The sequence below is a fragment of the Anopheles bellator genome, chromosome 2 (assembly GCF_943735745.2).
Source record: "Anopheles bellator chromosome 2, idAnoBellAS_SP24_06.2, whole genome shotgun sequence".
Classification (NCBI taxonomy): Eukaryota; Metazoa; Arthropoda; class Insecta; order Diptera; family Culicidae; genus Anopheles; species Anopheles bellator.
The window spans coordinates 13,905,506-13,928,748 of NC_071286.1; positions in this window are offsets into that span (position 1 = coordinate 13,905,506).

The following is a 23,243-nucleotide window of genomic DNA, read 5'->3' on the forward strand; positions in this document are numbered from 1 at the left end:
CTGGATTCCACCTGGAGAGAAGGAAACCGAGCGCGGGAGAGACCCGGAGCCCGAAAACGAGCGCAAGTTAAACATTCTTCATTTAGCGAAGCATTTCGCCGATCATTAAGCCCGGCCGCGCACAACCTGTGCCAAAAACTTTCGAACGCCTCTCGCTGGCCGGCGAGTCCTTGAGAGAGGGACTCCAAACCCGAACCGTTGTTTGGGTTGTTTTTTTGTTGTTGTTGTTTAGTTTGATTCGCCCCGAAAGACTCATGTTGAAACCGGCCAAACATGGGTAAAAATTAATATCGTGAAAGAAATCCCCGTTATGACAACTGAACCGGTCAGCCCCGGTGCTGATGGTGCTCGAAACATTCCCTTCCCCGGGGGCCCGGGTGGCACCGAGCCGATTGTGTTCGATTGGACAATTGAGCCGTCGGCTGGTGTCGCCGGAAATCTTCACGGTTTTTTTTGGTGGGCCCCATTCGAACGCCCCACTTTATGTGGCATGTTGCACCGCTGGAAACAGGATATGTTTCGCCATCTGATATGAGGCCGGTGGTTTCGGAGCGGCCGCGCAGCACAATTGTGAATGCGAAATATGAAAGCAACAGTGGCGATCGGCGATCCGATGCTTTCGGGGCCCCGAATGTTGGTTCGTTTGCTCGGCCGGACACTGTTACGCCCATATCGGGGCATCAGATTCGATCATCAACAGCACACGGTCGATCGGGGTCGGATAAAAGCGGAAAAACATGCTTCGGATCGCGAATATTTATTTCAACTGCCCTCTCGACTCGGTTGCACTTGCGACCTCCCGCGAGAGGCGCGAATTTGAATTTTAAACACATAATGTGTGAATGAATAGCCAAATAATCTTTTCGGTCTGGGTGTGTGGTCGACGTTATTTTGGGAAGTTTTATTGCTCACGCTCCAGCTGGGGGCCAAGTGCTCGTTGCTGTCGTCGTTGGGGGAACAATTTATGGTGATAACCCGAAGGATGGCAAAAATGTTGGACAAGCTTTTTTCGTGATTCGATCATTCCGAAAACATGAAAAGTTAAGGCACAAAAACAGAGTCGGGTTTCACAACCGGTTTGTCTGGTTCACCATTGTTTTTTTATTCATTGTAGTGTCCCATCACCAGATCATCCTTGCGGAAAGATGGAAACGGAAACTGGAAAAAGAACCCAGGGATTCACGATTTCTGCAGACCACGAAAATCAAACCGTCCCGAAAGTTCTTCGGCCCCGTCTAAGTCCTTGTGAAGGTCAGCGGCGGTTGGCGATGGGAGAAAGCAAAAAACGGGTCAGAAAAATCAGAAACGCCCAGTCAGTCCCGTAGTTCTCACCGGAGATGACGCAATAGCTAGATAGCGTTGGATTGAAGTTGCAGACAACGGAACCAATTAAATGGAGGATGAGCCACAAAATCCCCGCCGTGTTTATTTGCATGGCGCGCAGGTTAATCCTTATTTCTTGTTGCTTTGCGCTGGTTAGGCTTCCGCGTTCAGTGTGTACGTTCTGGCCTTCCTATTTACCATGCGTCAGCCAGCATTTGATTACTGTTTTGTGCCTAATGCGTTTTTTCTCTCGCCCGGCTAATGTTCGCCAAAGAGAACCCGCACGTTCTGTGCGATGGCTTCATGTGGCTCATGTTTTCCTACTGAGGCCGGTGAAGTTTGGGACATTTTTTGATAATTTGCGATTTCTCACACAAGCCACGGGTTCACGTGGCAACAGAGGATAAAATGCCAACGCCAGCCCCAAACTGGGCGCTGGAAATTCCTAGACAACGCGATCGCTCACTCACTCCGCGGGTCCAATGAACTGGTCACCGGGGGCTGTCATCAATCAACCACGCGCGCAACAACAACTTCCCCCGTGACTTCCTTGATTGATATGCGGACCGATGCGGGTTTGGGTTTTTCATTGCTACGAACTGCGAAGCACTTGGCTTGCCCGACGGACCCTTGGCGCGGCAGAGGAGACCTTGCATCGCCGTCCCGTGAGGGTTTAGTGTTTTCACCACGGCCTTGAAAGGACACACATACATTCACGCTCAGCTTGACCTCACCGGTGACCACCGATTGCCTTGACGGGTGTGTCCTGAGATAAACACTCCCCATCGCGCTATCAGATGGTGGCCGTTTCTTCGGGCTTGCCGAAGCGTAAAAAGGCGTTTATCACTGACGTGCGGAGGGAAGGCCTGTGAGCCGGTAATTACCAACACGGTCAAGAGCCGTGGCCGTGTGCCAGTGACTTGAATCTTAATTTCTGCGCGCGCGAGAGAGAGAGCGAGCGAGCAGACGATGCGTGTTGGTCGCCAGCGCGCGGAGGTCAACGCGAACCGGTCCGGAATGGCAAGTATGTCCGGCCCGGGTCCGCCCCACCCGGGTCCGTGTCCTCTGGTGGCGAGGCGTGAAATTAAAATCAAAACTTTATGACTCACGGCCTGTGGGTGGGTGGTGCGCCCAGCGATGCGTGGTGATGGCACTTGGCTGAAGATGGTGGCAACCGATTGCATAATACGGTGTGGCCGTGTCCTAACGATCTCATCCTCGGTCCACCCTATGGGAGTTGGTGGCAAAGTTCGCCACTGATGGATAGAAGCTCACAGCGACCCCGACCATCATTCTCAACCGCTGGACGCTGGAGGCCCGGGGATCACTCGCGCACTGACTTTAACCTCGCGCAGTGTCTTCCGCGCGATCGCTGCATGACTCCGGTTGGCAGCTTGAGTTTTTATTGATCCATTGTTCTTCTGCCAGTGCCCACATCCGGCCGTGGCGCGCTCCGACTCGAGGTGTTGAGTTACGGAGTCAGTTTTGAAACTTATTAAACGGCCACCCGTATCTGGGCACTGGGTGATGAACCTTCTGCTCCCTGCTGGTGCCAGAGTTTGCCAATCGAAGCACGTGCAGTGCCGTGCAGCCCGAACCCGGTCACAGCTTGAACCCATCTCTGAACGACGGAGATTTTGAATTTTAGATCAGCCTCTCTTCCGGCCACGGAGGAATTCGCAGGGCCGCGTCTTCTGGGGTGGCCATTACAAATGTATCTGTGCTTCCTTCGCGCGCTTCGTTTTTTTTTTGGGCCCTCTCTTCTAACAGTAAACGTCTGAAGGTGTTGCGCCATTTTTTTTACAATTGCTGGCGGCCGGTGGCGCAAGTAAAATTTGTTAATGTTTTTGCTTCTTCAGCACCACTCGCCGTCGTCTTCCTATTGCTTTTGGGCGAATGTTATTTTTTTACCGTGGGTTCGTACTTCGGTGTCATTGAATGTTTTTGGGCCCCTGGGCTCAAAGAGTTTGTAATGGTCGGCCGTCGGCCGGCCGTGCAGGCAACGCAAACAGGGCTTTTGGCGTGATTGTTGAACTTTACGATACGACAGCGATCGTCAATGGTTATTGTACCGTCGCGCAAACGTTTTAAACTATAAAATGAACCTAAACAGTGGCTCAGCTTGTTGTGGGCAAAGAAAGGCCCCCGTGCGCCATAAATATTGGTACGAACGCCGGCTTAATGTCAATACTTCGGGTTTAGTGCCCCACCCAACGGGGGCCTTCGTTTCGGGCTAATTTTGAGCTAATTTTTGTGGAAGTTTTTAATTGCATTAAAGTGTGGCGATGCTTTTGACGCGGAACGCACTCCGAGTGAGTGTAGATCATCGTTTATCGCGATTTTTTCCACTTGACAGCGGCTGACTTGGGCCGGTTGGCCCGGGGCCTGTATCCCGTTAGATTTCGTTCCCGTGCTAATTTGACGCTTCGGCAATCGTCCGGGGTGGGTCGTAATTCATTCTTTCGCTTCTTTTCGCGCTGCCACAGAGAGAAAAGAGAGAGAGAGAGAGAGGGGGGGGCTCCAGAAAACGGTTACGTACGGTTGACCATTCGGTGACCTCTTGGCACGGATTGGCGCGTTTGCACACGCGCACTCAAGTTTTCGTGGAGAAAGCCCGTGGTCGGTTGGCACCACCTTGCCGATGGGCAAGAACTTGCGACTGGCGTGGCGTTCGTCGTGACCAAGCGTATCGTCGTTGTCGTGTTCGACTTCTTGGGGTCTGTTTTTACATGCCAGGTGACGTAAAATGAAGGATTGCCGCAATCGCCGGAACAACGGCGATTTTGGCTGAGATCCACCAGGAATCGAGCATCTCTTCGGGGGCTCTTGGCTTCCTCACTGCGGGAGGTTAGTTTTAATTTGCGGTGATACTCGATCTGAGACCCACGGCTCGGCGCGCTGAAAACTGCGCCTCCGAAAGCGTGACAGCGTGGCAGGTACCTCCTTTTCGAAGATGTGTCAGAAAGTGCATTTTTTAAATTTAAGGTAAGGCTTTTTTTTGAAAGCGTTAACCGACAGGGTTCCAAGTTCTTCAATTTGTAGTTTGTGGTTCTCTGTTTGTAGGCGTCACAGCGCCGTTTTCCTTCCGCAATTCCGAGCCCATCCGTCCGCCATCGCGGAACGATTCCGGTTATGTATCTCTTATGGCAATTCCACTCTCTCGGTAGCAGTAGGATGTTTGATGCTGAATTCTTGTCCAGCCCGCCTCGGAGCAGCCCACTTCGGCCAAATGCTTCCAGCCAGATAAGTGCTGGCCAGTGCTAATTCCGGCAGCCCATGGTTGCCACCTGCAACCGTCGGTTTCGCAACAACGCCGCAGCCCTTGTTGTGTGTGCCAACTGAGTCTACCTTCGCTTCGAGGAACACGCTCCGTGTCGACCGCTGCCACTGCACTGGCCAAGGTCAGATGATGCAGTGCACGGCCGGGGCAATTTGCATAGGGCTGCAATTAACCCACAGCGACGTGTGTTGTGGGCATTTCGTTGACGGACATTAGATTACGATGGATCGGAGAGTTGACAGGCGCCCGCCTAGGAACACGTTAGTCCACAGGAACTTCCTGCGCCATAGAATCGGTCGGTCGTCCCACTCACGGCCCGGGCGCCTCCCGAAGGTTCATGGGGATTCGCGTCACACAAACTGAGAACTTTCATTTTTGCCATCGCGACACACAGGGCGGGTGTTTTGTTACGAGAAGCGGGACAGCTGTGTCTATAGCGCCCGCAGTTGCCAAGTGGAACACTTGACTCTGGCTCGTGTCACACCGTGCCGGGTGGGGTGCCTGTAGTTTGGGCGGTGAACCCGCATTCGCGGGCAGATTTACACCATCGCCGCCGTGTTGTTGACACAGGTTGCCGGAGGCCCTCGAGCTCCGTCGAAACGGCGAACAAACTGGAAATTGAGGGCGCCATTGACGGGAAGACTGGGCCACTCTCAGTGGACCCCGACAAGTGCTGTTTGACAAAAGACGAGTCAAGATTCGCTGCTGGGGGTGACTGAGGAGTAGTAGTTCATACTAGGACCCATCCGATCGGAAGCTAACCGACGAAAGCCAGCACCCTAGAGGTCGGTCTGTAACTGGATCAGGTTTGGGAGTCGCACTTTGGACCACAAATTAGAAATTGGCACCACGCACATATTTCGTCTTTTTATGTTTGTGTCGCGCCGTTGTGGCATCTCCTTACTGGCCCTGAATTGCTCGTGGACTAATAAATAAAATTGGGAATTGCGTTTCATGTTCCAAGTCCACGCTGGGAATGTGTCCCCCAGGTGATGCAGCGATCAAAGCGTACACGTGCACCGATCACGACCACCGAGAGAAACCGAGAAAGGGAGATCTGCAAACGGGGACCAGACCAGATGCTGGAATGAAAATCTGGATCCGCGAGAGTGCGAGAGTTACCCAACAGGTTTTTCGGGAACACTTCGGGGACTCGGGATTTCGCCGCTGATCGTGGTGCATAAAATTCCTGTTTCGTTGTTTCGGATGTTTGAAATTCAGTTTTGTTTCTGTTCGAATTTTAAACCCTGGCCATTTCTCAATTGTATCGGGCTGTGAAGCCCCCGGAGTGGGCAATTTTATTAGCTCGCGCTCGTATTGATTGGGTTGAGGAATAAATTGACGCTTCCAAGGAGATGGCTGGGGATAAAATACGTGGCAACTAATGAATCCCTGCGGTGGGATCGGGGATTGACTGCGGGCCGGTCGGGGATTGATTTCGAGTTTTATTAGGTCCGTTCTGGTTTCACGCGTGACACACCACCACTCGCTTGAGGTTCGTTTTTTTTTCGAGTGGAATTCGGGGTACCTCATTAACGGCGACGCAGGTGTGCAAGAGTTCTTCGGCAACCCGCTTATCGGCCAACGAAAACTAATACTTCGCTGTCGGAGTGGCGGCAGGTCCAAGTAGAAATCATTCCAAATTGGGACACCATAAATTGGGACCTGCTGCCGCCGCCGCCGACCCGGTTTCCCCGGGTGTAAGAAGTGGCCGACCGGTAGAGGTGGTGTGGATCTCTTGCGGAGACTCTTAACAAATTACCGCGCTCTCGTCACGCTCGTTTTGTCGCGCGCGGTGTCCACTCGGTTTTATCTCCTCCCCAGATGTCAATCCGGTTGTCGTCGTCTTCGTTATTTTTTTTTCTCCCTCGACCAATCTCTCTTTCCACTTAATCCCCATCCGGTGCCAGGGTGGGCCGCTGCATTAATTCTTCGTGCGATTCGCGAAGATTCTTTTCGTGCGCGATTTTTTACGCCATTCCGTGCGCGTTCGTTCCACTCCCCGGGCGTTGGGCTTTCCTGCTACGCAATTTAACGTCCTTGCGGCAAGGACGACCACTTAAGCCGAGAGAGACCGAGTCGTCCGCGAGGTGTGTGCCGTCTTGTGAATGTCACACGCCGACGTGCAGGCTTCATGCTGTGTGTCCTCTGCTTCTAGCGTTCGTTCTGAAATCTCAAATTATATCCCAATTTGCCTCAAAATGGCCTAGCAGGAACCTTCTGCTTAGGACTTCATGCGACTTCGGTGAATGGTACATGAAAGTTTGGCTCACTGGGCGATGCGTGATGTTCTGCCGTATCGGTTGGCTGGCTGGGTCGAATGCCCGGCCGATGGCGAGAAGCGAAAAACCTGTTCGTTAGCCGGCGGCCCACTGGACCTGTTTGGCAAGCATTCTTGTCCGGTCGCCGGTCGGACATCGATGAAGAGCAAGGCCTTCACTATCGGTCGCACCGATCAAGTTACTGTGTGTACCATCGGGTGATTTGCAACCGATTTGCGAACTGGCCCCGGTCCACCGCGCGCACATATCGGCAAACGGAACGGAGAGCCGTTCTTCGCGCGGGTCATAAAGATTGCTGGGAGAATAGAGGCGCCAACAACAACGACGACGGCGCTGCTGCGCGCGCTGGCCATGAATCGGCCGACCCGCGTTCGCTTCGTATGCGTGAAGAGCCGATTTTCCAATCAATCGGTTCACACATAAACAAACCGTTATTTATGTAACACAGGTGCCCGGCCGACCCGGCGACATTAGGCCAGAGAGTTACGAGCAACCCTTTACGGTGTGGAACCTCCGCAATATTGGGTTGATTATAAATATACGAGACGACTTAATATCTTACGTCATTTCAGAGAGACCCCTCACAGGAGTCAGGTTATTCACTCAGGCAAGCTGAACAGGCATCCACGTGTCGTTCTTGCGGTCAATTGGCCAAAATCGTACGCCAGAGACTCCAACCAACAGCCAACAGCCGTGATGCCGTTTACGCGAGCGTTGTTTGTGTGTGTTCCTGTGGGGGGGGCCTTTTGTTGTTTGGCCCTCCTTCCGTTCCTTTCGCAGTCAGAACTAAGTGAATGTACGGTTGCTGCTGAGGACCGCCGCGTGAAGGTTAATGACTTCGTCGTGGTTCCAGCGCACTTCCAGTCGCCCGGACGGACCTCTGCCGGCTGTTGGCCGCTGCCGCCGGGTGGGCAGCATTCCTCCACATGGAGGCCCACCGCACCGTGCGCCTTCTCCGTGTCCCTTTCGGCGGGGGGTTTGGCATTGTTTTGTCCCGTGCGCCCGGTGGACTTGTTGAAGACATATTTTGTTTCTTCAATGTTTACCCACTTTTACGCTCTCTTTCGCTCTCTCTCCCCGTTTCATCCTTTTTCTATTAGTTTACTTTCTATTGCGTCTCTCTCTCTTTTGTCGGTGAGCAGCACCCCACGCGATCTGTCAGCTGATGTTAAGCTGGGATTGGGCTGACTGTTCTTGGTTCTGGTTCTGGTTCTGGTGAGTCCCGAGGCGAGGCCGGCCGGCTCCAGGAGAGGGCCTTCACGATGACGCCCGCCCGATCGATCCGTTGCCGTGATACGATCCGCAATCGATCGGAAACGCCCGGGTGCCTCCGGGCGGCGGGAAAACCGGTGGCGCCGCTGGGCTGATGGTAAATTCTTGTTCTCTCTGCGCCCGCCACTTTCCTCCGGCCCCATTGTTCGAAGCTTCGGACAGCAATTTAACGCTTCTTTGGTGCGATCGTGGCGCGCAAGACGTGGTTAGCGTTCGAATCACACCAACGTCGATGGTCGAAAGACTTCAACGGCCGGCCAGAGGGTGAACCTTCTCCGGCGGGTTTGAAGTGTGGGTTCCCATCACTATTTTCTCCGTTTTCAGTGGGGTCGCGGAAGGTGGCGCTCTCGAAAAGGAAATCGACCCGTTCGGTGGTGCCATTGGCACCCACCAACCAACAGGCTGCATTCAATTGACTGTCGATGGATCCACCTCGGTCGGCTTTGTTTTTCGTGTTGGTTTCCCCGGGCGGCATTCCATCCTGCGGGCCGGGCCGAAGATATGAATCGACTGCTCGTTAACGATTGCACGGCACGGCACGTGTGATGACGCCGGTCCATGCCACGCCGTGTCCACACTGAATGGTCCACTGTGCTGTGGTGCATAATTTATTCCACCCGTCCCTACGCCCCGCTCGGTCGCGAAAGGATGCGGGGCGGTCGGGAACTGATGCTTCTTAATTGATTTTCGGTGCACCGTTTGATGGTGGGCGCGCCGGTTTCGGGAAGTCGGTGGGTAATTTGCAAACGTCCGTCGGTAATGGGCCTTCCGGGGTCGATGCCGGTTGAATGCCGTTTAAGGCAAGCATGGCATCATCGATCAGCCGCGTCGGTCAATATTTGATGCCTTCGCTATATGATTCTTCAAATTATGATGATTGTCCGTTGCGTGACATAATGAGGTTCACTTATTGGTGGCCACAGGTTTGCTTCCCCCCGAGCTCGATTCCGCGCTGCTCTCGGTTGTGGGTTTTATGTTTTCCCATCAACCGAGCAGGTTCGTTGCAGTATTTGCTCCGCATGAAAGTAAAACCACATCAACACGCGCTACGAACATGGCGCATGGCGGGGCACTACCACTGGCCCTTAGCGTTACCATTGCCATCATCCGCATGCAAATTGTCCCATAAAAAAAAAGTTTATTATGCCGTTCGCTCTCACCAATAGGAGGTGGTAAGTGGTCTACTTGCGCTGTGCTGTGGAAAAGAAGAGTTGGAAATGCGCATTACCGAGGCCCCATTTCTCTCCGGACTGGAACAACCGGGCGGGTATGTGTGGCTGTTTTTAGTTGACGCTGGCGCATACCCAGCATCCCTTCCAGCCTTTCGCTCTCTTTGCACGCGACACCGAAATGGAGGACGCGCGCATTGCTATCTCCCAGCCAGCCCAGGGCTCAGGTCCGATTTGGATCGGTCCGCATCACGCGCCCCCCGTAGATGGGATTGCTAAACAGGTTCAACGTTCGGTCGACGATCTCGTGCGGGTCCGCGTCGTACCAACAGCTGGCCTCAGATCCCTCATATTCCTCCAAGACGACGGCGGCGCGATGTATGTGCAAAACAGTTTTCCAGCACGCTCCGAAATCGCTCCGAGGCGCTCCCCCATTTCATAAACCGGCGGGACGGCGGGACGTGCAGAAACAGCCCGCGCAAGGCCGCGAAGTAGGTCAACCACTCTCTTCGGGAGATATCTGGTTCCCCCGATGGTGGCCGCCGATTCCCGTGGACGGCATCGAATTCCCGACCACAGATTCCGACCTTTCGTGGGCTCGAATTCGCGGCAGTAACGTGAGCGGTCGTGGCTACAGGTGACTCGTTGACGTCGAAATCGTGAAGAAGGTCGTCGCCATGTCGTCGTCGGTGCGAAATAAATCAATTAGTGGCCCATTTAAGCCGCTTTTAGGAAGTCGCTGATCCGATTATGTTCCAATTGAGACGGCCGTGGGCCGAAGGTCCAACCAGCGACCGGCTGGTCCAGTGTCAGATCATGGGGGCAGCATGCTTCAAATTCCGTGCCATATAAAATGTCAGACCCAAAGCGCTGTGGGGCCCGGTCCGCAGTCGTAGCAACAGGATAAAGATTAGCAGGCCGGCAGGAATTTGTTCTCCTTCATGACCTACCTTGTTGGTGCTGCCAGCGAACCAATGGCTCCACAACGGTTCACTAAGGTCAACTCTGCCTCAGGGGGGCTTTTTGCCAAGTCTCATACACGATTCGGTCAGTGTTTGGTCGTGTCCCGTGTGACGGCTTCTGACTCTGCCGGTTGTGTAGCTTTTGAAATATCGATCGATTAGTGCATGTGGCTAGCTGGTTCCTGAGTCCGATAATCGTAAAATCCAAACACATGAAGAGATAGAAAAATCTAAACACATAAAGGCTCGTTAAGTATTAGAATGCCATTTCCTACTATTTGCCAGTTTTAAAACAGGTTAAATATCGTGTTCGTTATTTTGGGGCGTTAACCTGCAATTGAACCCATAAGCAAACCCCGATGGAGAACTTACAACCCTCAGGGGATTAACCTACACACACCTGCCACAATTCTTCTGCAACACACGCCGGCGGGATCCCACCACCACACCCGGTATTGCCACGCAAATGGTGTAAAGCTACACCCGGGCCCTGGAAATAGGATTCCTGAGCTTCTCTCTGAGCAGCCCAGCGAGCGTGGCGTAATGGAACGCCATGGAACGCACAGGGCGCCCGTAGGCGAAGGTGGCTTAAGTAACGGACAGACGCCGGGGACCGCTGCGATGGTGATCCAACCGAGCCTGACGATAGCCCCGTGGCCCCGTGCGAATGGCGAATCGATAATCGTAACCGAAAGTGGCATTACCACCGGCGGCGCAAGTAGTGCTCCCAGGCACAGCTGATCGCGCCTCGTATCGATGCGTCTGCAAAACAGCCGAGGGCGCATGTATGACGCATTGCTGCGATGACGACGATTGGACATACTTTCGTTCGGTTTCGATTCGGGACTGGCCGGCCGAGACTGTTACGTCGCGATAGGAATCGAATGCAAGGCAAATGATGGGTACAAAACATGCATGACGCTGCCATTTGGCTGACGGTATCGGTAACAGATTCGTGCCTGGCGATTGATTGATTACGCTCGTCGCCCAGGACGGTAATCGAAGGGTCCGTGTCCGTGCCCTCAACAGTGCGTTGAAATTGGGTGATCACAACTCGCCCCCTCGGAACCATTCCTTTTGGGGTGATTGATCGATAGAAGAACCATTGTGGAGAACGCACACCGTCAAGTAAACCCTTCGAAAGGCAGAGTTATTACGCTTTGTGGGTATTTTTTCATTTGACAATTAAACGTCCGATAGCTCAAGTAGCTCCCAAACCCATTGTTTCCATTAAAAAAAAGCCCACAAACCTAACAGAGATCTGGATTTACATCGTCCAAGTTTTGGGTTAACCCAAAGCCAAAGATCACGAGCAGAAGACTCAGCATAAGCGCCGTGAATGAGAAAATCATCCCAAGGCCAACCCGTGGGCGATGTGAAAAATATCGAAAGTCTGTACATGAAAATCAGTAACCCCAGTTTTGGATCCTTCCTTGTCACGGTGCCGGCAAGGTGATCAATTCGTCCCGATCAACAGCGGGTTCCTCCGGATGTACGGGTTTGATCGGATTTTCGGCGATAAGCGTGAAGCGGATCGCATTTCATTCGCTACCGATCGCACGGGAACGATCGATCTTGTTTTCCGTCCGTACCGTTCGGGGTCCCCCCAAAAACGCGAACCCCTCTGACGTCATGTCGCGGTGCAGGTTGGGACTTTCGATCGAGGCTAAGACGCTGACCGACGTTTGCCTCTCCAACCGGACTACCGTTTTAATGCCATCTTTTACCGTCACGCGGTGTTTCTGGCGTTTCATCGGGCACCTTTTTTGACCTAGAGGTGCGTCCTGTGTATGTCGATTGGTTTAATTGATTTCGTTGCGCAAGTTGAAACATATTATGCGCGCCGCTGGACGCGCCATTTCCCGTCCGGCGGACCGTTAAAGCCTCATGGCTGGCTGGCTGGCTGGCTGGCTGGCTGGCTGGCTGGCCCATGTCTTAAGACACTCTCTAAGTACCCAAAGGGAACGGTTACCATTACTAAGCCTAAGCAGCTCGGCGGCCCGAAGCTAGCCGCCGCGGGGCGAGTTTCGCAGAATGTTTACGATGGACCTTGGGTTTAATTGAACGATACGATGTGTGATTCCGGATCGTTCGTTAAGCTCTAATGCCGGCACGGCACGACATGGCGCAGGAGGATAACAGAACGGGCACGGTCAAGAGCGCCACCGTCGGATCGGTGGAGTCTAACCTGATTTTGTTCAATTTCATTTTTTGTTTACTTGTCTAAGAGACTAAGCACTCCGATCGGTTCGTTGCAACGTGCAATGTCGTTCGTTCGAAAGGTGCCCCAACGTGTGGTGTGTGATGTGTGTTTTCAAGGATACCAAATAATTGAAAGTCGGCTCAGCTGTGCGGCTACACTCTGTGAATAGAATTTAAAGCCTTTCGGAACCGAAAATTAAAACCCAAAACTCCCCCATCGGTATCCGATCTGCCCCGGAATGCAGTGCAGTTCGGGTTCGAGAATTTGATCATCGACTGCAGCAACGATGCCATAGGGACCTTGTGGCGGTCGGGGCGGCACCAAGGCCTCGTGGGGCCTGGGCATCGCATACTAATGCCTCGGCTGCCTGGCCGGGTTTCGGTGTCCCACCCGGAGGCTAAATTTCAACAGCTTCAGGTGGGCCTCTCGTGACAATTCTCGGTGGGTTTCGCCGCCGTCGAACGCCTGCCGCCACCGGGAACCGGCTCCGAATTGGTATTCCTCTCCCGCGAGTGTCTATTATGCGCCCTCGGCGCTGCAGCAGACCAGAGTGGTGGTGGCGGTGGTGAATAAAATCAGAATCAGCCAGCCAGCCTCAGCCGCCGTCGCCACCGCGGGTCTAGGATGAATTATTCAAATTTTTAACCGGATGCGTAGGAGTGCAGCGTGCCGTGGCGGCATTCCGTAAAAGACGCGGACCGGTTGCAGGTGTTCCTTGAGGCGGCGGGCCCGCTAGACGAGTGGCGGTGACCGCGGGAGACGGGTTCCGCACTAAATCACGGCCTCGGAGCTAGCCTGAAGATTCCGAAGGACGTTCGGTGGAAAAATGCGATGGATTTTAATTTAAATTTCCTGCTTGCCGCCGACAGCGTGGGACGTCTGCGGGACATCAATCTTGCGTTCGTTCTCGCTGCGCGTGTGATAAACTCGGTTCTTGTTTCGGGTGGGAACGCTTCCTGCTAGACAGTTTTAGGCAATTTACTTCCTTTTTATCAAACCATCTTATGTTGAGAACTCCCCGACACGTCAGGACACGGACACGACGGTTGAATAAGGGGCCGCTAAGCACAAACACATCACCGGCAGCCTTCAACCTTGTTACTTAACTCTCACTAATGAGAGAGAGACGCGAGAAGGTTATCTTTGGTCGTTTGCGCTGGGCACTCAGCGAGTCCAGCGTCAGCAAAACGGCGACAATTTAGCCGCTCAACTTACAATACTTCATTAGACGGCGACGGCCGTCCTTTGGCGGTGGCGCAACGTGAACCGAAGAGACGAACCTTGCGAACATCGCACGGTTCCTGGTTTCATAATGCCGCACTGGGGCACTGGACTCTGGGAGCCTCTGTGGTGCTTACGATGATACGTGCGACTTTGCGCTGACTTGCCACGTTCCGTGCTGATTAGAAATGGTTTGATTACTTTTGCTCCTTTTCGAGACACTTTTAATATTAAAAAGTTCCTTTTTTCCTTTGAAAGTTCCACCATTGTTGGCAACGTTCATTTTCACGCTCTCTGTTTCGATATTTTTGTTGGCCACTTTGGCCTTTAATTAAATTACCAAGCAGCAGAGACACGACGGCAGCTTAGGAAAGGGAACGACTTAACGACCGTGTCATCGGTGGCGTTGTTCGTTTGGTTTGCGTCTGAGAATTACAGTACATGAGCTCCTCCGCCGACATGAGGGTCAATTATCGGATTAGCCTTCAGCCACCACCAGTGGCCAAGGAGTTGATGGGACGCGAGTCTGTTTGTCAACAAAGAGTCGGTAAAAATCGGGTCGTTAATGTGAAGTCCAGCAAAGGCTATCGATCGGTTGGCTGATGTTGCTGGAATTACAACATTCTACCGCTCTCTCTCTCTCTTTCTTTGTTTCGACCTTGGAGCTACAAAGAGACGAAACTGTGCTGTTGCTTTGTGGTCGATTACCCATGCATCATTTTACGATCGGTGGGACCCTTAGCCTAATGAGGTGCTTCATTTTTTTTATGTAAACCCAAAAAGGCTGATTTTCAATCCCGAACCACTCTCCCTGAATAAATAGGAAAAGTGTTTGAATTTCGCAACCAATCGTTAGTGAACTGTAGCTCGGTAGCTAGCTGGTTTCGATAGGACCTCAAATAGTCGAGCATGACGATTAGCATGGGGTCCCTAACAGGTCGCGACGGGCTGCTGTTGGGCAATCGACGAACGCGCGCCTTTACGCAAACACACGTCCTGGCGTCTGTGAGGCGTTAAAATTTACACTCCGCGACCGACCACTGGGTTTTATTGCGCTCTGCGGCTAGCACTTAACAATGCTCAAGGTGGCTGAATGGGTCAGAATCCAGAGGAGGAATTCGAAGCGTTTTCGAAGGCACGTAAATCACATGCGACTCAAATGAGCCGTTTACCGTAGCCATGTGGTCAATCGGTGCCGGCTGCTCAAAGTGATCTAATAGCCGCGGAATGGAACGGAAACGTGTACCTTACGGTCGTAATGAGCGTGAGGTTTGTTTCACTTTCCTTCTCCTTCGGTTCGGCTTTGCGAATCCTAGATGCTGATTGATGCTCGACGGTCCATAACGTTGCGGGTGCGATTGCGCGATCCGTACCGGTTCGCGCATCGATCGTTGCGCCGCGATCGTTGTTGCGTTAAGTAAGAATTTTTACGACCGTTCCCGAAAGTTGACGAGCAATAAAACGAAACGAAGCGTAGGTTAGAAAGAGACGTTTACTGCGCTCGCCCATTTTAGTGACGTGCTCGGCGTGCGTTTTATGGGAGAATAAAATTCAAAAACAACTCTTCAACTGCTGCTCGTTGCGAAATGATTGGTCGCACTTTCAAACAGGACGGGGAGTGAAAGGCGTGCGCTGGTGGTTCGTTTCGGCCCGATCCGCTGATAAATAATTTTCCCAATGCTCTCATTAGCCACACGCTGATCGACAAACAGTTCGCGATTGATTTTTGGGGGCAGAGCCTCAATAGTGTTATTAAATTATCAACACGCTGGCGAGCGCGGATCGAACGGATCCATGTTTTGACACAGTTTTATCTCGCAGCTTACACTCGCCCCCTGCAGAATGTGGTGTGTTTTAACGCACCATCGATCACCGGTTTTCGTCGGTGGTGTTACGTTGATTTTATGCTTCGCTAGTCGCTACCGACTATGCTACCGACCGGTGGGTGCATCCTCTTTAATGAAAAACAAACTCCCAAACACGCTCGACGAAAGTAAAGAAGCAACACAGATTAACTGTGGGAAAATGGCCCGCCGTGCTTGATTGTTCCGAGTGGTTGGCCACAACCCGCCCAGGACGGAGCTGCAGCCACCGACACCCCGACGAAACGCAGATACGCGTATGGAAAAAGTACAAGCGGGGCGCTTATGGTTATCAATTACCGAGAGTTTCCTTTTCAAGATCATTACTACGGAACATCGTTTTTGTACGGACCTGACTAACACCGACCGTGCTTGATGTAGGCAACATGGGTTTTGGGTGGGACTCGCGCCGGGCTCTGTACCATAAAATTGAATTTTCGATATGAGGTGTTTTGTGATGGGGTCCAATTATAGTTTTCGGTTTAATTATTTAATCGCATCACATTTTGTGCACTCGATTTGATTGACACCATCTTTTGCAACGGAACGTGGGGTATCGTCACGGTATGTTATGAAATTAATTTCGAGAAGTTCCCGAAATCGCGTCTGAGGAATCGGATTGTTTGCTCACGCGTTAAGCCATATGTATAGGTATATCATGATCGACGATCGACGATCATTAGTGGCGCTGGTTACCGCACCGAACACTGCCGGCGTAAGAACTGCCCCTTTGCTTAGGTTTTCCTGCCTGTCTGCCCCTGTAATGCCGGCGTGTTGCTCGTATGCAAAATTTGCGAACATTCGCTGACCGCGGTTTCTGCTCCGCAAACGCAATCATCAAAACGCATCCCTCGGTGTGCTGACATAACACCAACCCATTAAGGTGAAATTTGGATGCCAACCTCTCGGGTTGATTCGAAAAAGGGAGGCCACACGAGCAATGGGCCCCATTATTTGGGCCCACGGTGAAATGGTTTCGATGCATTTTCTCCAGAAGCTGCTCATCAGCAATTCGTAACATCGGCACCGGCGACATCATTTTCAGCCTTTTCTCCTTCACTCGGCACGGTGTGAACTCGTTTTGTAGGCAGTTTGGTTAATTTATTGGAGCAAACGGGGCGGTCTGGAACCGCGGAGTGTCACCTCGCGCGTAATCAATCTCAGACCTGCGCGCCGAGCACGCGCCGGGTCATTAGACGGAATAATCCGCCCCAGCACCGTTGAGGTGCATTGCGTCACTTCACGGTCGCTTTTCCCACTTCGACTGTACACGACTGTTTTTTTGACGTGTAACAAAATTGTAACAAAAAATGTACCGAAAATTTAAACATTCTGCTTTCTGTCGTTTCGCCCTTTATTTGCAGACAATACAGTACGATTCACCGTCAACTCGTCGCGACCCGCCTGTGGTTCCACGGCAAGAGTCTTCCAAGAGTCATGGACTAGGGGCCACTCGTTTATCCGGAAGCACACCGTGGACGTGGAATCACCGGGGAACGGCTCTTCTCTCGCACACCGAGCTCTCTCTCTCGCTCTGTTTGGCGTTGCACCGAGGACGCATCAAAGTCAAGTAAGTCGCGCCGCGCCCGCTTCCCGTGGTGTGGTCAACGTTGACACTGAATTTTCACAGCCGCATGCGTGCGTGCAACGCTCCCTAAGAAATGCTAGAACGGATCACAATGGGATTGGGTTTTTTATCGCGCTTAATCATCCAACAGCACCGCATAGTTCGGTTCATTTGTTCATTCGCGCCGCCGTGCCTTCGCCATCAATAATCGGCATTCCGATGCGATTCAAAAGCTGACCGCCGCATCCGCGAAGCGGTAGGATTCTCTCGGTCCGCCCGTCCGGTTTGTTTACCCGTTTCGGGTGTCGGTTCCGTTGCGCTACGGGCCACTGTAGCGGTCAATCAAAACCGCGCGGTAAGAACCTAGAGCCGGGTTCGTCGCTTGCGCCGGGTCGCCCTATCCGCCTAACGGTAATGCGGGGCGTTGAAGTCTTTCGTTCGGTCATCGGGTGTTTGTGGTTGACGACGTTTCGCTTGATCGCGTGCCCCTTTTCTTCACGACGGCCGCCGCGGTCGATTTCTTTTTCCTGCTGCTATTCGTATCTTCCGGAGTTTGTTCTTTCTTCGCGGTAGCCGCGGATTGGATTGATACGCGCCCGATACGAAACACCAGAAACCTCAACCGCCGGGTTCAGCGGTCCGTGTGACTGTGGCGAGTGTGTGTAGAAACCGTTCAGGTGAATCCGGACCGCGCGGCAGGTGTAAGAAAAGTCGTAATCATAGGACGGCCCCTTCGACGGGTTGTGCGGTGCGGTAATTTCTAATGCAAACAGATTATGTAAATTGCATTTTCTGTGGTCGGTGTCGCTCGTGGGTTGGCCGCCACCGCCGATGGTATCGATGTCCATTGCACCGTGAGGTGTGGTTGGTTGGTGCCAATACTACGTTACGTCACAACGCGGGTCGGGGAGCTGTAACGGAAGCTAATTATATTGATTAGAACTCAGTCGGTTCAGCTGTAGGGCGGCTGCGTTGGAGATAATATTAAATTTAAATATGTTATATGTTGATAAAATATTTATTTAATTGCTTTTGAGTAGTTCGGGAGCTTGGGATTTTTATCCAATGTAAACATGATCGATCCGGAATGATCACATGCGGTTGGCACGCTGCGATTTCTCTTTCGTTCCCGCTCACGCTCCAAGAAGTTAGGCTGCTCCACTCCACCGTTCGAAGTGCATTCCCCGTACGATCTTCGCCGCTTCCTCGGATCTTCCCGGCAATTGTGATCCACCGCCCCAGAAGTGGCCGATTGCCGGAGCGGAGCATCTTCGCTCCCCACAAGAGACGTCTCAAGTTCAATGCTCTGCGCTCGAGATTGAGATTCCTCGGCCGCTTTTCCATCGGGCCGCGTTACGCGCATCTTTTAACAATGCACTTAAGATACCGCGCACATTCCCCCGCTGCGTTGTTACCACACCCCGCGAAGCCCGCGAAGAGCAATAGTCGGGTGCGGTGCTGCTGCTACCAGGGGGACCGAAAATGACAGGGTTTCAAAAGTATTTCGCTTCCTTCTCCGTCTGAGCCAATTTCGGACGCGGCGCGGATCGTTTCCACCGGTGCCTCTTGAGCATCCGCGCCCCGCCCGCTTGGTTCCGATGAAAGTGAAAATTGTACAGATATTTTCGATTCGATTTACATCGTTGTGGAGGCTGACGCTGCCGAGTAATTCGCTGCTTTCGGTTTCGTCAATTTTGGACGTCCTTTTTTCCATCCATCCGTCAGCGCGGTGCGGCGTTGGGGGTTACACCTCCCGCCCGCTTGCATTTTGGCGCGCAAATGGATCGCACGATCGGGCGATCGGAAAAGGGAGAGTTACTGGATCGCCGTGAAGCCTGCCCGTTTAATGCGATTCGCATGCGAGGTGTGTCTCCTCGGTGACGGTTGAGAGATTACTCTCAACAAGCCCGGGCAGCCAGGCCAGGAGACACACCCAAACTCAGCCCAAAAACCCGATGCGCCAGCGTTCCGGAACCGATCGAAACACTGATGTTTCCCATGAAGCTCCCAACCGAATGATTGGGGCGGGCAAATCGGATTGTCTCGCATTACTTTCAGCCGACTCGCGGGGCCATTCACGTGCAGCGCGCGTAATGTCGTCTTTTCGTCAGCCAAAGGCAGCCCAAAAAGGCAACAGCCGGTAACGTTTATGAGGGAACTTTATGCTTTTTCACAACAAAAACATAATCGTGTTGGTCTTCGGGTTGGACCAAAGTCCGTCCATAAACCCGCTTGCGTTGCTACTGAGCTGAAGCTGGCTGCCGATCGCGATCTTGGCAGTCAGGACAGCCAGCTCACAATGGCGTGCTGGCGGAGCCGCTGTTCCCATAGCGCTCCGAAGGTGGTTGAAACGGTACTTCCTGCCCTCTTAAATGGTCCCCGCGTCCGAAACAAAAGCGACCACCTTGTTGTTGGCCTTCATCTGCTCCCAGGAAGAGAGAAATGATGCCGATAAATAAATTGGTCGCGTATCTGTCGCCGGGGTGCACATGGAAGAAAAAACAGAGCCCAACTGGCCGAGGGGGGTTGTAAAATAAAAATGCATACATTATGTTTCGCATTTCCGCACCCGGACACCTTTCGCCGAACTCGGGCGGGTGAATGGTCCGACCTGGTCTCGTTTGCATATCGTAGCCCGAAACTAGGGGGGGCCGGGGTCGCTGCCGCAATCTTGCAAGTTAAGCCATTACTGGACTGTGGAGTGGAACCGGAGCTGCGGCGACTGTAATCTGAAAGTAACAGCCAATTGTGCATTTAATTGTTACAAAATGGGCCGCCCGCTCGCCGCACGGTGACTTCGGATGCAGACCGACCGACAAGTGCTGCCTTCCCGGGTGTGTTTGCACGGTTCGCCGTCATCTCGTGGACACTAAAGACGCAGCTCCACTCCGCAGACGAACAATGGTTCGAGTGCTACCGTGGGGTGTCACGTTGCTCAGCGATCCCCATAGCCCCAAAGCCCAAAGCATATCGTTCGCCTTTCTTTTCGCTTGGCTGCCCACTTTTATTGAGCAATTGGGCCAAGACGACCCAATTGGGCGCCAATCGATAGAAGAGCAAACCGTGTGAGGATACGGACCTCTAAATGGGCTGCTGTCATAGTTTTAGTCACAAACTACTGTTTTATAGTATCAGCAATCACGGATAAATCGCAAATACGCAAATACGCAAATAAATTTGACATTCATTCAATTATGCTCTTTCTTTAGATTTTGTAGAGCTTTCAGAAACTATGTTTATCTTCAGTCAATCTTCAATAAATGGGTGTTCCCGATATAGGACTCAGCCTTTTTAGTGCTCTTCAGGCCGTTTCTTTGCATCCAGCATCCTTTTTCCTACAATAAAGTTATATGTTGTTGGAAAAAGTCAGAATTAGCAATCGCTTTGATTAGATTTTTTGTATAAAAATAGAAATGATCACTCAAAAGAATTGTTTGCTTGAGAAAGTTTATTAATTTCATCATTTTAACGTCATTTATTTCATATGCATATTTTTTTCATATAATTATTGTCCATTAGGCCACCTGGGGGTTACCGACAACGTCGCGGTTGCGTCTCATAAAGCAACATATTTTATTTGCTACATATCCAGCTAGAGAAGCGAGAACAACCATCGAGAGAGATTGTTTGAAGTGTGACGGAAGTGACATTTAAAGCCCGCTTTGGCGGCCGTCAGAACGTATGCTCAACGCAACCATCACTTCCGGCATCGATCGGGGAGCGACTGGTTCCGATTGATCATTTGATTCGATTCGACAGATTTCGGACTGCTACTGATTGCTGACGCAAAACATGACACGTGACCTTGAGAGTGTGTATGTCAAACGGCAATTGTTTTCCTTTTTTCTACGGCCACCTGACCGGCTTATTAAATGGAGTTAAAAAGGGTATTAAATATTTTTTTAATGTCCGCACGGTAGCTACGGTACTGCGTCGTCACCTCGGTCGGCCGCACGGACGAAGGTGCCGAGTTTTACAACCAGCCGCTCTTGGTTTACGGTCCCACCTCTCCGGGGCCGAGACGGGCACAAATAATCAAACGGTTGTTGTTTTCATGCCATCAACATAACTTAAGCCTGCCATTACAACAATTACAACCGAGCGCAGCGCGGCATCTCGACGCGCATTAAATAACGGCGGCGGCGGCGTGTTGGGTAACATCATTGGGGTGGCTAGGCTCCCCTCGTGAGGCGTGTCTAGGCCTTGCGCGAGCATAAAAAGGGGAGTAAAACTGAACAAAATCCCTTTGTGACGACCCCGCTCGGCATTTCCCCGAGGACGTGCGCCACTTTTCCCTTTCAAGCGAAGCCGACAAATTCTTGCGTTCGATTTACGAGATGCCTGGCCACGGCGGACGTAGCTACTTAAGGAATCTCCTGCCGCCCCGGCTTCCCTTTTCGCGCGTTGCAGAAGCCGTTCCGTTGAGCCTAGCACAATAGAATTCCGAAAACCCCCTCATACACATCGAAGGGCCAACATTCCGAGCCAGGATTCCGATCAAGGCGAGTGGCGGGGTTTTCCATTTCGCTCGACCCATTTTCCCATTCCGCACGCACGGGCCCCCCCGTGTGGCCATAATGGTGGCGGGTGATTTTGGGCCCCACCACCATCGGCAAATTGCCGTTTTCACTTTCATTCAATAAAAACCCGCGTGGCCCGCGGGCGCCCGCGCCGGGGAGGTTCCGGGGCGTGAAATAACTCGAAGCCCGCCGTACCGCACCGCACCACACCGCACCGCAGGCACCCCTCGCTGGCGCTACGCAATCATCGGTCGGACGGTGGCCATCTTTCTCCGGGCCGGCCGCCGTTTCCCATGTTAATTGCGCGGATTTTCTTCTTGCGCTTCGTTGCGGCGAGCGTTGCATCATAACTTCGACGGCAGCATCACATTCTGCATTTTCCGACGATCTATGGCCACACATTTCCTGCTGCGAGATGCACTCCGTTTTTGGATGGTCGGCCAGGAAATCAGTGTTCAGCTTTCTGCTTTATGGGCTTCTAATCCGATGGCTCTTATGTTGCCATTTTTATGCTTCATTCGGGAGATGCATCCTCAACAACGCGAAGGGATCGGTGCGACAGAGCCACCACGAGCCGGTAACGGCTCAGGAAGTGACACCCCGTGTGGGGCCTCTCTTTGTGTTGGGAACAACACACTTTTCCGGTCGCTTTTTCCTTTCGCTTTTCCGCACCGTACCGTCAGCGTCACCGGAGGAACCTAATTTCGAGCGGACGCGCTTGATTAATTTAATTTACGACAACACTTTGTCTCTGGAGCTCAACCGGGCCAGGGCTCCTAAAAGTCGCTGCCACCGCCGCCGCTAGTTTCCGTTGGGTGTTCCGCGGCCATTTTCCCATCTTTCACCGGATGCCGGCAACAGGGTGCGCGCGAAAGCTCCAAACAAAAAAGACTCTCCTAACGCAGCGAGGGGGCCTCTTAGTCGACGGCTTTGGCTTTCTTCTGCGGATTTATGTTTCGGGTGTCCAACTTCGTTTGACTTCGTGGGGGGACACTTGGGGGTCCCAACAACCGGTGTCCCGGTTTCTTTCGCCCAGCCCAACTCGATCTCGGTTTTCGGTTCCTCATCGTTTCGATGAGGCACTAGCACACAGACCAGCGGGTTGCTGATGCGCGCAACATAAAAGGTTAAGCCGGGAGTGGCAGCGGGGAAAGGGGACAACCTGCGCGCGGGTTTTGTGTAAGTGTCTGGTCGCCATTTTGACCGCTCGCGAATCAACAAGAAATGCGTTAAATCGGCTGCAAAATTACCCAAACCTCGGGTGCGTGGGGCTCGCGGACGTGCATGCAATGAGGTGAAAAATTGAATTCTTCACCCCTAGGCTCACCCCTAGGCCATTGTGCGGCCGCCGCGAGGTGTCAGGATTTTCCAACGTTGTTATGGACGCGACGCAATCGCGGGGGTTTTCGGTTGTTGTGTTGATCGTAAGAGCGGAACATGGATAGGCTCAATGGCAATCTGTGAAGGCTCTCCCCCAGAAGGGCGTCAGAGTATCCATCCATCGACACAAAAGCCTTACGGAGCTTCTTCAGCTTCCGGCGAGGCGGTTGATTGATCATTCCGCAACATCCGCAAACTACCT